Raw genomic sequence first — 16,308 nt, forward strand, 5'->3', positions numbered from 1 at the left:
CTCTCAGAAAATGGAAACGAATGCCAGGAACCTAGCACAATGGTTCTATATGAAGAGGCCTCTGGCTTTCGAAGCTCCTCACCCTGCTGTGCCCGAATCAGGCACATGTTTACATCCTTCCAGCTACCTGCCTAGCTTCTGAGAAGTTCTAGAAAAGAAAATAACTTGGCCCAAGTCTAGTAACTTTCTGTGCTAAATGCTACATTTTATTCTTGGATCATCATCAATTTGGAAGTCAAAGGTCGTCCTGAACTTGAAGCATCAGATGGCATTTGCTCAAGCCTCACCATGGAGACCCATGTCTTAACACTCTCAGGAATAATAAACATCCTTCTCATCTACTGATCTCAGTACCAGATGGACTCTTGTCCTAAGCATAAAGGGAATTGGGAGTTTGAAACTGGAGCAACATTGGGAAACCATGTTGCCTTCATCCCTTCGCCTTGCAGGGGCAGTGCAGGGAACAGGGCATTGATGGCTTCTGTAGTGATACTCATGAGTGTTTGACTGAGATGTCGTAAAAAATCCTGGGAATACTTGTGTTTGCCTTACACATCCATCTGCTTCTATCTGGAGAGTAAATGATGGGCTTTTATTTGTAGGAGTTTAGTCTATCTCCTGGTAATCATTTTGGGGAAGATAACCCCCAAAATAAGCATTTGAGTTGGAAGGAAAACTGTATTTTGGGGGATGCTTGCAGGGAGATTTGGGATGAATCCCTTTTGTGGAGCCTGACCTTACTGACTGAAGGCTGGGTAGATGTAAGAATTAATTTGGCTATTGGACTCTTTTTCTATCAACAGTTATAATGAAACATGCATGTAACATGCTTGTTCCGTCTTCTCCTCGAAGCTGCAAGACACGATTAAAGGACACGATTAGGTATGGTAACTCTTCTCAAGTATAGTGCCCAGGTGGTAGATTCTTGGTCCTCTATCTACTACAATACATCTGTTCACAGATTCGAAAGCCAACCCCAGAGTCTCAACTGAGTTTTTTTTTTAATTGTATGCTACTCTCTCACAGATTTCTAAAAACTTTTCTTCATGACCAAGTTTATTACCAGCTATAGGAGAGTCTGTTGTTGAATAGTCTCTTCGCAGAAATACTGTGTGGAGATGTTTAACTAATGAGTGATTTCAGAAAAATATTTAGCTTTTACTGTTGATTGCTTATTCTGGGGGGGGGGGTGTTTAGCAATAAGAACCTTTTGGTTTTTGGTCATTTTCAGGTAACATCCCTTGAGTGAGTACAGATTATGTACTAAGTGTGGCTTAGGTACTGAGGGTACAATAGTGAGTAAGACATTAAAATTCCTGCACTCAAATAATAAGTAATATAAATCAACAAAATATAGTATGTTAAGAAGCCAGATGGGTTTACATAACGGTGTAGGTTGTATACTGCACAAAGGTGCCATAATTTAAAGAAGGCCTGGCATTTAAAACACCATAGTTGTATGTACTTAGTCTTACGTTTTCTTGAGGGAAGGATGTCTTTTATAATTTTTTCAAAGTTCATATTTGGGGTGACTAGGCAATAGTTATTGAGCCAGTTTGGACTCTCTTGCTCCAAGGTAACAGTAGCTTGATTAAGAAAGGTGGCATCAGAAGTAGCACAAAGTTTGTTTTTAAAGTCTGTATATCCTTTGAAACAGTTGCTGAAGGGATTTGCTATTGGAAATGATATGTGATTAAAAAAAAAAAACCAGAATTTAAAGGTAGCTACGAAAGGCTTTGTCCTGGGAACATGGGCAAATGAAGTAGTCCTTACGCAAGGTAGGAAGACTTTAGGTGGAGCCCGTCTGAGGGTGGAGATCAGCAGACTTGCCTTGCACTTTGAGGGCCAGATGCCTACGAAGTTAAAATGTCTGCCTTGGAAGACTACTCAAGACATAAGTAGCGCATGGAGCTGTCACACAGGCCGATGGGTAAATAGGTCTGCAGTGCAGAAGTAAGTCCAGACTAAAGACATGAATTTTTAATCATATTATTTTCTGAGAGCTACTGTGAACCACCACTTGCCTTTTAATGGATGCTGCTGCCAGTAAATTTGGAATTTTTATCTAATATTTTTAACAAGGTCACCTCTATTATACGTCTTTCTAGTTTGTATACTGAGTAAGTAAATTTGTTTTAGCTTGCAAACCTGCTTCAGGAAATATTTTAAGATACTTTCCACATTTCACTGTTGAAACACACAGTTTTATAAAACTAAAAAAAATTAAGATTTTAGAACAGTGGTTTTCAACTTTCCTAATGCTTCAACCATTTAACAGTTCCTCATGTTGTGGAGACCCCCCAACCATAAAACTATTTTTATTGCAACTTCATAACTGTAATTTTGCTACTGTTATGAGTCATAATGTAAATATTTTTTTGAGATATAGATGCATAAAGGTCATTACCAATGTCGTAGAGCAACCCTTTCTGCCCAAGGCTCAGGGGACATCTCGGAGAAGGATGCAGGCAGAGAGAACATGAGAATTGAAGATAGACTTGGCAGTGGCGGCACACTCCTTTAATCCTAGCACTCAGGAGGCAGAGGCAGGCAAGTCTCTGTGAGTTTAGATGAACCTGGTCTACAAAGCAAGTTCCAGGACAGTCAGGGCTACACAGAGAAACCCTGTCTCGAAAACAAACAAACAAACAGAATTGGCAGATAGCGAAAGGGCTATGAAATCCTGTCTTCTGAGCTAACATGGGTGTCGTGCCCATTAGCTGTACGAGCTCTGGCTATGTGAAGAAGAGGAAGCCAGACAGAATGCCAAGACAGAGCAGACCATCTCCAGGCCCAGCCTCTTACTGAGGAGCTATTGGATGTTTGTTGGGGAAGAACCATTCTATTGAAAGGTTTAGCCCCCAGGATCCCCATTCCCCAGTGGATGGCCCCACAAGCATGTACATGAGGCAGTACCAGCTGAATTTAGTAGATTATAAAAATAGCATGAAGTCATGAGGGGAACGTTTGGGTAAACGGGATGTATATATGGTTGTATTTCCTTTTAGACATTTACGAAAGTCTAAGGATAAAGACACTTTTTAAAAAATTTAGATTTTGGAGGTATAACATGTAGGGAATTTAATGTGATCATGGATGATAAACTATTGAAGTAATTTTATGTGGTAAGTATAGTATTTACTGTGAGCAATATACACGGTCATCAGTTCCTATATAAGTCTAATAAATTAAGTTTTGGAGATTTTTAAAACTGACAAAATGAAATGGATAAAGCAAGAAAACAGGGATTTCTTAGAAAGGACTTGCTATTGCTCGTTCCCTGCTCTCAGTGAAGCACCAGTGGGATGGAGTGGTTCACGGGACCCAGCCAGAAGTTCTCTGGGCTTCAACACTGTCAGTCATAACCACCGACCCGTTTGCAGGTCATCTCCAGCTTCACCATCCTTCATAGGGAAGAGGCAGTGTGGCTCACCACACAGCCTGGGCATCTGTGGGATGGATGTTTCCAAAAGTCCCCTCTCATCGCTTGCAGGGTGGAGGTAGCTCTGCGATATTTCTCTTCAATCTGTTCCTGTATACACTCAAGGGTGATCAAGAGAGAACGTTGCTGCGGGCAACCTGAAGCGCTTCAGAATAGCTAACTTCATGGACATCTTATTTTCTGCCCACGGAGGAAACAAATGGGCATTTTGTAACAAAAAAAAATATTGTTGGTCTTTATTTTCACAAATCCAAGAGCTCATTTAGTGACTGACAGGTATTGGTATTTTAAGTGGAAGTTTGCCTCTATTGTAAATTACAGAGGGCTAGTTGTCTTTTGTCAGTTGACTTGAAAAAAAAGTCAGCTTTTTGAAATGCCACACAATCTACCTGTTTAAACCTAGTGGCGCATAGTGTCTTACAGGGCTCTGTTAGCATTTCCGCAATCTAATTTTAGATCTCGTTTATCCTCTAAATGAGATCCACTATCTGTCCGCTATCACTCTCTGCCTCACTGCCCCAAGAAACCCTACCCCATCAGTAATTTAAGCTTTGGTTCTCAGAAATGCTCTTCTTCTGGATATTTCATAAAACAGAATCACACAATATGTGCCTTTAGTCATTAACTTTTTTCACTTAGCTTAATTCATGACTCATCCATGTTGTAGAATTGTAAGTACTTTATTTTATTTCCATTACACAAATATACTACATTTTATTACTGTATTCATCAGTGGATGAATAACTGGATGGTTTACAGTTTTTCCCCCTGGAAATATATGTAGAAGCCAATTCCCTGGGTCATATGCTAACCCTCCTTTTAGAGGGCCTCATATACTGTTTTCCACTGCATAATCTGCTTTTTATTTTTATCGTTTATACTTAAGATTGTGTGTATGTGAGGTGTGTGTATATGTGTGGGTATGTACATGTGTATGATGAAGCTGCATATGTGTGTAGGTAAGCGCACATGTGTGTCCGGTGCATGCGAAGACCCATGGTTCACATGAATCTTCTTCCATCGCTCTCTACATTAGCTATTGAGGCAAGGTCTTCTGTTGAGTCGGGGACGGGCCCACTTCAGCCAATCTAATTGGCCACCTTGACTGGGGATGCCCGGCTTTGTCTCTCGAGGGTTGGGATTAGGTGGCTGCCACACCTGCCTGCCTTTGATGTGGGTGCTGGAGAGCCAAACTGTGGTCCTCCTGTTTACAAGGCAAGCACTTTACCCATGAAGTCACCTCTCCACTTCCTCATCTGATTTTAAACATGTTGCCTCTGCTGCTCCCATGCTCTTTCAGACAGTTTTTCATTAATTTACACATTTCCAACCCTACTTTTGTTTCATGTATATATACACTTTGCAAAACAGTCATATTTTGAAAATATTGGGATAGAAACAATTGCTTGTTTATACCACTCAAATATCTTTAGAGAAATGTTTCACCATCCCTACGCCCCAGAGATTAATTAAATTAAATTAAGCACATTAATTTAAATTTTATTTCACTTATAAATCTTTTGAATAGGTAAGATCGTATGTTGCAAAATTCTGGGTAGTCTTCCAAGGAAGACATTTCAGTTTGAATAATGTAAAAAACAAACAAACCAAAAAACCCAAGTAAATGCAGATATAAGGCTTGTTCTAAACTTGCTTGGTTGACCTGAAAGTTAGAGTTAGAACAGCAGATGCCCCGGTGATGACTTTGTCTAAAGGTTGAATGGTGATGAAGGACTTCGAGTTTAATCATTGTCCTAAGTAGCCTGAGGCTGTCTCAGAAGCAGCTGACTTCTCTTCTCTAAGAGCCAGTCCTTGACCTGGCACGTTCCGGTGATGATTTCACTCAGCCCACATTTCTGGGACACACAATCTGCTGATTTTTATCTTCCTTAACTGCATTCTGCTTCACATACTTCTGGAAATTGTCTCCAAAGCTTTCTGTGTGTCTCTTGCCTCACTTCCAAGTCTCATCTTGCACGTCACTCCTTTGCCCTCTCCCAGAACTCCAGGAGACAAGAACACGCTGTGAATATTTAACAAGCAAGTTTCCACATCAGGACTCTGAACTTCTGTGTTCTCCTGTAGCAGGTTTCTTTTGCTCTCCAGGCACTGACTCATGCCCACTCTTAGGTAGCAACTGAAGGGAGACCTCACCGCTCATCTCTGCTAAAGCTAGCCTCCCCTCTCTCCTCTTCATTGCATTCGATAGTTGATTTAATTCAGAAATTAATTAGATATTTACAAGTTTGCTAATTCATTGCCTGGGATAACGGAGTCTAGGATGGTCTATTATCTAAAACAAGGAGCAAACTATGGCCCTTGTTATATTTTGTGTGACCTCAGAAGTAAATATCAGTGTACATTATTAAAAAAATTGTTTGAAGTAAAAAGAATGCAAAGGCTACATGCTGAGATTCTGCATGAATGTGAAACTTCTAAAATATTTACTATATGGCTCTTTCCCGAACAATTTGTTGTTTCCTGTCTAAAAACAAGGATCTCTAAAATAGAGTGTATTTGTCACAAGAAAGCATAAATCTATTTCATAAATTGTCATTTATTCTTTTACAGTTATTATGTATGTTCTATAGAGTATATGAATTTTTATGTAGAACTCTGTGCATATGGTTTATAATTTATTCATTTTTAAGTATTTATTTTTATTTGTTCATATATGTGTCTATGTATGTGTGGGTGCTTGCAGGAACCAGAAGGAGGCATCAGCTTTCCTGGAAGTGGAGTTAGAGGTGATTGTGAACCACCTGTTGTGGGTACTGGAATTTGCACTCCAGTCCTTCACAATGGTTTGTCATTCATATACACATTGTGTTCGTTTCATTTTTGAGATTGAAGGGTGAAACTGAAGGGAGGACAGATTTTTTTTTTTGGTTCACGGTTTGAGATGGCACAGTCCACAGCAGTAAGCAGTGGGGAGGTGGAGGCACAATCCCCAGCAGCCAGGAGGTGGTGGCACACGTGGTGGGGTGCACAGTGGGACAGTAAGAGTGTGAGGTTGCTTGCATGCAATTCAGGGAATCAGGAATCTGAGAGGCTGGGTGGGAACCAGGAGAGGGCTATGACTCAGTAAGGCCCACAGCACAGTGATTCACTTCCTAGATATAGAACCACTTCCTGAAGATTCATAATCTCCCCAAATAGCACCATCAAAGTGTTCAAACACAGGAGTCTGTGGGAGGCATTGCACATTCAAACTTACCATGTGCGTGTGTGTATTACAGATGAAAAGCCTGTTGGTGTGTGTGCACGTGTGTGCACACGCGGGTGTGTGTGTGTGCATGTGTGCGTGCATCTGTGTGTGTGCTCATGGAGGTCAGAGGAGGATGGGTCACCTGCTCTACTCTTCTTCCTCACATTTCCTTGAGATTGGGTCTTCACTGAACCTGGAGTCAGTCTGCTGTCGTGAAGCCCCAGGACACGCCGGTCTCCACCCCCTGGGGCACTGGCCTTACAAGTCTGTGTGTCCATCCTCCGCTCTTTATGCGCTGCTGAGGTGCACACTCGGTTCCTTGTGCTCATGCAGCAAGCAATTTCATCCAATGGCCCAATGCCAGACCCGGTTGTTTTAAAAAAACGAGCGAGCTTCACGATAAAATGTGCGAAGGAACTTGGTTTAAAATAAAATATTCATGGAAGAAGCACCATATTCTTATATATTTCTTATATTCTTATATATTTGTTTCATCTAATAAACACCCAGTATATGTTTTCATGTAAATAATAGAAACAGGCTCTGTCTATTGAGCATATATTAACTGCAGGAAACAGCGAAGCTCCTGGTATATAGCATTTCTTTGTTTTTAAAGATAGAATCTCACTATGTTGCTCAGGCTGGCCAAGTGCTCTGGTCACCTCAGCTTCCCAAGCCTGGGAGGCTATAGGCATAGGCCAGTGTCCAGATAGATAGCGTCTGTAATGACCACAAGTATCCTGTAAGCTGTCTTAGTACCCTATCTTATTACCTTAAAAGAGGTAACTGAGGCCAAATCCCTCTCTGAAGAGTTGTTCGTTAGATGTTGTTTGACTCCAAAGCCAATGATTTGTCTCTAAATCCGTTCCCTTTGATTCTGAATATATCTAGATCTAGACACAGTTTGAAATTCTGTATGGCTTAGAAATGTTACTCCAGTTTCCCACAGCTGTAAAACCTGTTTCCCTGCAGCTTGCTGGTCAGCCATCTGGCTCCGGATATAATGAGAGAACCTGTCTCAAAAAATAAGGCAGGCAGGGAATGAAGAAGACATTCAGTGTTCACCTTTGGCCTCTGCACACATGGACACACCACACACACACACACACACACACACACACACACACGCTTCTCATAGTGAAAGTTAACTTCAAGATTTTGTTGAGAGTTTTTTGAGTTAAAATTAGTATACTTGAATTTCAGTATGTCTCCACAGCATTCATGGAAATCATTTAACTTCAGTGGGCCTAACTTCTTATCGAAGCTGAGCTAATATTTATACAGGGGCAGTTCACAAGATTGCATAGACGTTAAGATCTGTAACATATGGACTTTTCTCCTTTAGTCCTGTGTAGCCAGGCAGGGCATACCTTTTCTGTTTTTACCGTTTGGGTTATTATTGTGGCACATTTCACCAGAAAAATCACCTGATCATTTAAACCCAGCACCACTATTTTCACATAGGAATTTAAACCCAGATCTGATTTGACCTGCTGTACCAAGGGTACTCGTAATCCCTAGTTCAGTTGGTTCTAGTCAAAAGTGCACAACAGCCATGCACTGCAGAGGCAAACAGGAGTGTGTTCTATGCCCCGCATCTGCTGCCTTTATTGATGGGACCTGGACCAGGAAGAACACTGTCTGCCTGTCACATCCACTGACACTGGAATTAAGATGGCAGTCACTATTTAGATCTTGCCAGCATACCCCTGACTTCTTAGTTAGGAAATAACCTTTCAAATTCCTTTTCAAAAATTATCGCTCTCTACGGTAATTTTATATTAAATCATAGAACAAAACCGAAAGCGTAGTTCAGATTTCCACTCCATGTGGAATCATTTGTGCACCTAAAATTCTGAGTGCAAATGCGCCAGCTACTTCTGAAACCCAGACTTTCTAAAAGAAAACAAATCACATGAAGTCATGTGGTAGAGTTCCGACCAGCTCGCCATAGACTCTCTTGCTCCGCACTGCAAATGTCTGCTCACTTCTCTTCCACAAGGGAGTAAAAGGAGCAGCGGGCGGCTTTCACGCCCAGTTTCTGGCTAGCTTACCCCCAAAATAATTACACGGAAACTGTATTCATTTAAAAATACTGTCTGGCCCATTATATCTAGCCTCTTATTGGCTAACCCTTACATATTTATTTAACTCATTTCTAATAATCTGTATGTCACCACGAGGTTGAGGCTTACAGGGAAAGATTCAGCATGTCTGACCTGGCAGCTTCATGGCAAGCAGCTTTCTGACTCTGCTTCTTCCTCCCAGCACTCTGTTCTGTCTCCTCTGCCTATCTAAGCTGCTGTCCTATCAAAGGCCAAGGCAGTCTCTTTATTAACCAACGAAAGCAACACATAGACAGATGATCCTTCTCCATCACAAGGGCATCTTGAAAGAGAAGAAGGTTAATACTTCTTTTAATAACAGCCTTTGGGCAGGTCTAGTTTCAGGGACTTTAAGAAAGAAATTCCAAATCCATGGACTGTGTTTCCCAAAGCTTGTAAACACTCATAGATCTTCCTTTCCCCCGATGGCTGTACCAATTGTTGTCTGATGGTCTATTTAGCAATTAATCATGCTCTGTGTGTAATAATTTTTCTCTTTTGACTTGAGTCATTATCTCAACATTTCATTGCTATTCGGTTTTACATGAATCTGTCTCATCTTCTCCAGTTGCTTTTGGGGGTCTTTAAATGCCAGGCCTCTTGCTCATCTTTAATACCACATAGGGAGCAGAGTTCCTGCCAATAGCAAACCCTTTGGTTTTTGACCTGAGTTTCCAGTCTAATTTTATTCTTTACTGTTCATGTAACCCTGATCAATTTAGTCATTTTCAGATCCTTTTCTGTATTTATAAATAAAATTTATGATACCGCCACATTTGACTTTGTGTTATAAGGAAGCCTACGGCATTTCACAGCTGGCCCAGCCATCCACATAGCCTGTGGTGTGTCTGTTAGCGGGATTGGTATATAGGAAGCACTCACCAGTAGCAATTATTTCCCCACACCGCTTTTACTTCCTTTATGGACGATAACAAAGACAAGTCCACCACAGGCAAAGTTGAACAGTGTATGCGTTGCTGGCAGGAAAAGAGAGGTCTCTTTGGCTCGGAATTTCAAGGATCCTTGTAGATTCTTGTCTTCTCTAGGGATGAGTCAGCTTTTGTAAATTTCCTTTCGGCAGTTCTAATTTCTCTTTTATTCGATGGAGAAACTGAGAGGTAAAAGTGAAGTGGACTACAAAATACATAGATTTTCTGTCCTTAGGAATTACCTAGCCTGGTGTTTAGCGTCCAGTGGTTTCAGTTTGAGCTACAGGTATAAGATAGACAGAGGCTTGTGGGCAGTCTGGGGAAGTTAAGCTCAATGCATTTTCAAGTTAAGGATCCTTAACCTAGTTCCTGCGGTGAGCAGCACACTAGTCCATAACAACAAGAAAGAATATAACGTGGATGAGATCAAAGAAATCAACAAAGGGTTTTAAAGCTTGGTGAATGAGGTGCCTGGAACGCATTTAAAGTTTAGATCATAACACAGGCACTGGTTTAAAGCCCTTAGAGTGGTTTTTGTTCAGCTGACAAAAAGTAAGAAGGAATCTTTGGATTAGTTATCAAAGTCGCAGAGTAAATGCCATTGGAATAGGCAAAGTGGGTATGTGGCATTAGGCTAATGTCATATCATTATGTGGTATGGAAAAATTGTAGTCGTTAGGCATTTTCAGAGAGTAAATTACAGGGAAAGTGTAAAGTGGTTAATAGAGTGTAAGGTAGGAGAGCTGAAGGCACTTTCAGATGTATTCTAACTCCACGCTTTTCAGGACATCTACAGCACCCAGGACAATGTCAATCATAGCCCAGTCCCTCTGTTAGCTGGAAGGAAGAAAGAAAGGGAGAAGAAAGAAAAGAAAGAAAAGAGAGAGGGAGGTCGGGAGGCAGGCAGGCAGGCAGGCGAAGAAGCTCACTGGGTGAGCTCAATGTAAATCTCACACGATTAATTTTAGATGCCCAGTTTTTCTTATATGACCAACCAGGACTGGTCTGTGAGGTTGTGCTGCAATGTGGCCGGCCAACAAAGAACAAGGGCCATCTGTCTGCTCTTCCTCCTCATGTCCTGGTGGAGGAGAACAGGGAAAGTTCCTATATTCAATAAATGCACATAGAACACTGACCTCTGGGATGTGACCCAAGGATGAAGCTTGAGAAAAGAGTAGTAACACTTTTCATCTGCTGCTCCATTCTTCTTTATTATTTTTTTATTTATTTTACACACCAACCACAGTTCTCCTTCATGCCCTCCTCCTGCTTTTTCTCCACCTTCCCCCAATCCTTATGCACCCCTCAGAAAGAGTAAGGCTTCCCATGGTGGGTCAACAAAGTCTGGCACATTAAGTTGAGGCAGGACCGACCCTTCCCTTCATCAAGACTGAGCAAGACATCCCACCATATGGAATGGGCTCCAAATAGCCAGCTCATACACCAGGGATAGATCCTAGTCCCACTGCCAGAGGCCCCCAAACAGACCAAGTCACACAACTGTCACCCGCATGCACAGGGCCTAGTTTGATTCTATGCAGGCTCCCCAGCTGTCATAATCTTGAGCCCCCTTGCTCATCCCTTTCTTTGACTGGAGTCCAGGAGCTCGGCCCAGTGCTTGGCTGTGGATCTCTGCATCTGCTTCCATTGGTTACTGGATGGAGGTTCTATGATGACAATTAGGGTAGTCATCAATCTGATTACAGGAGAAGGCCAGTTCAGGCACCCTCTCCACTATTGCTAGGAAACTTAGCCAGGGTCATCCTTGTGGATTCCTGAGAATTTTCGTAGTACCAGGTTTCTCCCTAACCCCATAATGGTTCCCTCTATCAATATATCTCTGTCATTGCTCTCCCTCACTCTGTCCCCCCCCCCAATTCGACCATCCTATTCTCTCATGTTCTCATCCCCTCCCTCTACTGTCCACCCCTTCCTGGTCCCCAGTTTACCAAGGAGATCTCATCTATTTCACCTTCCCAGGGAGATCCATGTATCCTTTCTAGGGTCCTCCTTGTTACCTAGCTTCTCTGGGGTTGTGAACTGTAGCCTGGTTATCCTTTGCTTTACATCTAATATCTACCTATAGGTGGGTACATACTGTGTTCACCTTTCGGGGTCTGGGTTACCCACTCAGGATAATTTTTTCTAGTTCCATCCATTTGCCTGAAAAGCTCATGATGTCATTGTTTTCTACTGTACTACTCCATTCTTAATGAATAGATGATGCTGTCTCCAAGCAATGACCCTGCAGAAAACACAACTATTAGACCCCATACACCTATCCAGCTAACTGCATGAACATAGACTGTAGATTCTTGGCTGGCATGAAAGGTGGATATTTTAGATCACTTAACTTCTTTTCTATCCAGAAAGATCTCAAACTTTAAAATAAGCTTTAAGAAAACATAATACCCCAGCTCTGAAATACCATATTTCTTTGCCAATAAAACCTTATTTTCTTAACGATCAAGTTCCAAAAAGCCTGTAAAAATATGAAACTCAGCCAAAGGAATCCAAAAGAACTTACAGTTTGACGTGAAGATTATTGTGTGTCTTTTTGTATATACTACATTTGAAAAAAATAATGTAGGCATACTAGATGGTAAAGATCCTGTCTCTTCCAAGACCAAGAAGTTTTGCAGCCATGATCTGCTTGTGTAGACCACTCTCCACTGCTGCTTGTTTAGTGACAACATCACCCATGAATTCTACAGCTGTGTTCCACAACTGTAACCACAAATGATTAATTCAAGTGAGGACTCTGCCTTAGTTCATGCTTCTATTGCTGCAACAGAACTCCATGACTAAAAAGCAAGTTTGGGAGGAGAGGGTTTATTAGGCTCACACTTCAGCACTGCTGCTCATCACAGAAGGCAGTCAGGACAGGAACTCAGACAGGGCAGGATCCCAGGGACAGGAGCAGATGCAGAGGCCATGGAGGGGAAATGCTCACTAGCTTACTTCCCATGCCTGGCTCAGCCCACCTTCCTACAGAACCCAGGACCAACAGCCCAGGGATGGCACCACCCACTATGGGCTGGACCCTCCCCCATTGATCACTAAGTGACAAAATGCCTTACAGCTGGATCTCATGGAGGCCTTTCCTCAACTGAGGCTCCTTGCTGATGACTCTAGCTTGTTCCAAGTTGACACATAAAACCGTCAGTATAGATTCCAATTTCTTTCCAAAGAGTTCTTTCGCTTATTACAACTGCTTAGGACCAACGTCCTTGGATGGAGGGGTTATCTCCAAGTTCCTTTTTTTTTCTAAGACATGTGCTTTTAAAAAATATTTACTTACACACATCAAAAATTTCCAAGTTGCCTCAGTTTTACTTGAGTCATATAAATATCATATATGCACACAAATACATATAAATATACATGTGTCTGTATGGACATGTAAATGACAAAAATCAGTGATTCATCCACAGTATTAAATACAGCATAGTGCAAATCCTCATAGAAACAAGGGCAAACATTGTTTCTAGCCATGTAAAGAAATGGATAAATAAATGTATCTGCACAGACGGAATTTGTTTTTTTCCTCCTACTTTGTGTCAATTGTGATATACATGTCAGGGAGCATTATCATTATATGTTTTAAAAAAATAAATCATGCTGGGGGGTGATGGTGCACGTCTTTAATTCTGGCACATGAGAGTCAGAGGTAGCAGACCTCCGTGAGTTTGAGGCCAACCTGGTCTACATGATCTAGTTCCAGGAAAAGCGCCAAAGCTACAGAGAAACCCTGTCTCAAAAAACAAAACAAGCAGACAGACAAACAAACAAACAAATCAGTAAAACAGAACAAAGGCAATACTTGTCTATGTATGGTCTGGAGTGAGGGAACAGGGGAATAGAAATGTGACTCATAGTCTTCAGGTACTGTGGGAGGTGTGATCATGGCCACTGCACACACAATAGTGGGTCTGCCACACTGGGGAGCATGCTAAACGCTGCAGGCATGTTATCTAACCAATTCTCACAGCACTCTTCCAATCTCATCTTTTTCTAAAGGTTTATTTATTTATTATACATATATGAGTGCTCTATCTGCATGTATTACTTTATGGCAGAAGAGGGCACCAGATCTCATTAAAGGTGGCCGTGAGTCACCACGTGGCTGCTGGGAATTGAACTCAGGACCTCTGGAAGTGCAGCCAGTTCTCTTAGGTGCTGAGCCATCTCTCTCCAGCCTCCTCCATTTTAATCTTATAATTGTGCAACAGCTTAAACACAAACTTTTCTTTTTCTGGTTAGATCCTTACAGCACAGCCCAAATTAATCCTGTCAGTGGTTTAGAGTGGGTTTATAGCAGCACTGCTTGTTTTGCTGGTGAGATGTGTGAAACAGGCACATTCTAATGTGGAGTCAGAGAAGCGTGACTATTGTACGCCGCAGCTGCTGCCTACAACCATAGTCCCCTCTACCGCCTGACTGCAGGCGTGGGGCCTGAGCAGACACTCACACCATGCCCAGAGACTGAGAAGCACAACAGTGGTCCCCAGACTCTTGTCTTACACACATGTTTACTAAGAGCATATGTTCTTTTTTCTTCTAGTGGTCACGTAACTCTGTTCATTCTCAACATAGAAGTTCTCACATTCCCTGCTTCTCCTAGAACACAGGTCCAGACAGAAGAGAACCCATGCCTCCTGTCTTTCATGTCTTAAGACCCTCAATTCTTTTTTTGTAATCAGTGAGCTTGTATTATTGATTTGACAGATACAAATCTAGTATTTGACATCCGTAGATGCCTTAGACATCCCCCTTTGTCTCGAACACTTGGGTTTTCAAGACTATTATGTTTCTGTGGGATCCAAAATTCCTACTCCAGAAACCCAAAGCTTTCTTCTTCTTTGCCTGTCTGTAGAAATTTTAGTCCTCCCCAAGGCCAGCGTGGTCCATTGGTTGATAAGGGAGGTTCTCTATGCAGGAAAGAGGGAAGAAAGAAAGAACTGAGAAGAGACTTCACTCTGTCGCCTTTCTTTTTTACAACAAGCTGGACACACATAGACATTTGCACACTCACTGCCTCCCAGGAATCAAAGTACACGCTTATCAACGACACCGTGGTTTAACTGTTGATGACCTTAATTGGTGTTGTGCCACTTCAAGGGTTTCGAACATTTGTTCCCATTCATCTAGAAGGGAAGACAATCCTACCAAAGATGGTTGAGTTCAGTGACTTCTTCCAAAGAGCGTGACAGAATATGTTTTCACATTGGCCCTCTAACATCCTCTAAGCTCAGGAGAAGAAAGCATTCACGACTTCAATAGCACCCACAGCAAATGCCACTTAAGGTCATGGACTTACTCACATCCCAAATATAGTTTAACTCCTGATTAGGTTATTTCAGACATCATTATTTTAGAAAGTTTTTCTCTCTTTTCCAACTTATCTGCTTTGCAGAGACCACTGTTCTAGCAATGCCTTACATAAAATCATCCCTTTCGGTAACTTGGTTGATTTTCAACATTGTTTAAAATTCCTAAGAGATACCAGCAGAGAGCCCTTGCTTTCTACATGTCTCCATTCATGTCTCTTAATATCTGCAGCATATGTATGTATGAACGTTGTCCTTTGTAGTGGTAATTATGCGCATGATAGTGACCTAGAATACCTATGAGGGGTGTCGCTGGTTACATTTAGTATAGTGGTTTGGTGGGCGCAATGTGTTCATTATAAACAGGAGAGTGGGTCTCCCGGGCTGAGAATTATGCTTACTAAAGTTAATGAAATCTGTTGTGGGATAATCTTTCTGTATATTGTAAAGATGTGTCTCTGCCTAAGGTGCCTTGTGATTAGTTTAATAAAGAGCTGAATAGTCAATAGCTAGACAGAAAAGAACAGGCAGGACTTTTGGGGAAAGAGAGGTACTTGGGGTTAGAATATATGCGCCCAAGAGATGCCAGAAAAACGCTGAAGAGGTTGGACATAAGGGGCAGAAGAGAAGTAACCAGGCCACATGGCAGAGCATAGATTAATAAACACAGGTTAATATAAGTTATATAAGTTAGTGGGACAAGCCTAAGCTAATGACTCAGCTTTCGTAACTAATAAGAAGTCTCTGTGTCATTATTTGCAGGCTGGCGGCTGACAAGAAAGACCAACTACAGACACATGCTTTGAATGACAAAGAAGAGGCTGTAGGGTTAATTTCTACAGACTGCTGCCCAGAAAAATGCCTCCTCATTACTTAGATTTTGATATAGCCTGATCACTTACTGCTCAAGGTCTTAAGTTAACACAGTATTAATTGTGAAAATGAGTTTAGTTCTTGAAACTCATATTCACTGTGAATGCAAGTGCACTGCTGGCGGCTGAGGTCGCCAGATGGCTTTCTGCTGAGACATCGTGTGTGTGTGTGTGTGTGTGTATATGTGTGTGTGTGTGTGTGTGTGTGTGTGTGTGTGTGCTGTATGGCCTGCCCTAACCTCCCACAGTGACCTGAAATGGGAATTGCTTTGCTGGCTGTTGACACCTCTATCCTCTCCCCATCCCCAGCTTGGACAAAGTATGTTAGGAGGAACAAGACAGAAAGGGATTCATGGTTTTCAAAAGCGCTGGTAGAGACTGTTCCACCTTTGGAAGGATTTTTCTTTTCCTTGTTCTGGAAG

This window comes from Myodes glareolus, chromosome 23 (genome assembly GCF_982192425.1).
Source record: "Myodes glareolus chromosome 23, mMyoGla1.1, whole genome shotgun sequence".
Lineage (NCBI taxonomy): Eukaryota > Metazoa > Chordata > Mammalia > Rodentia > Cricetidae > Myodes > Myodes glareolus.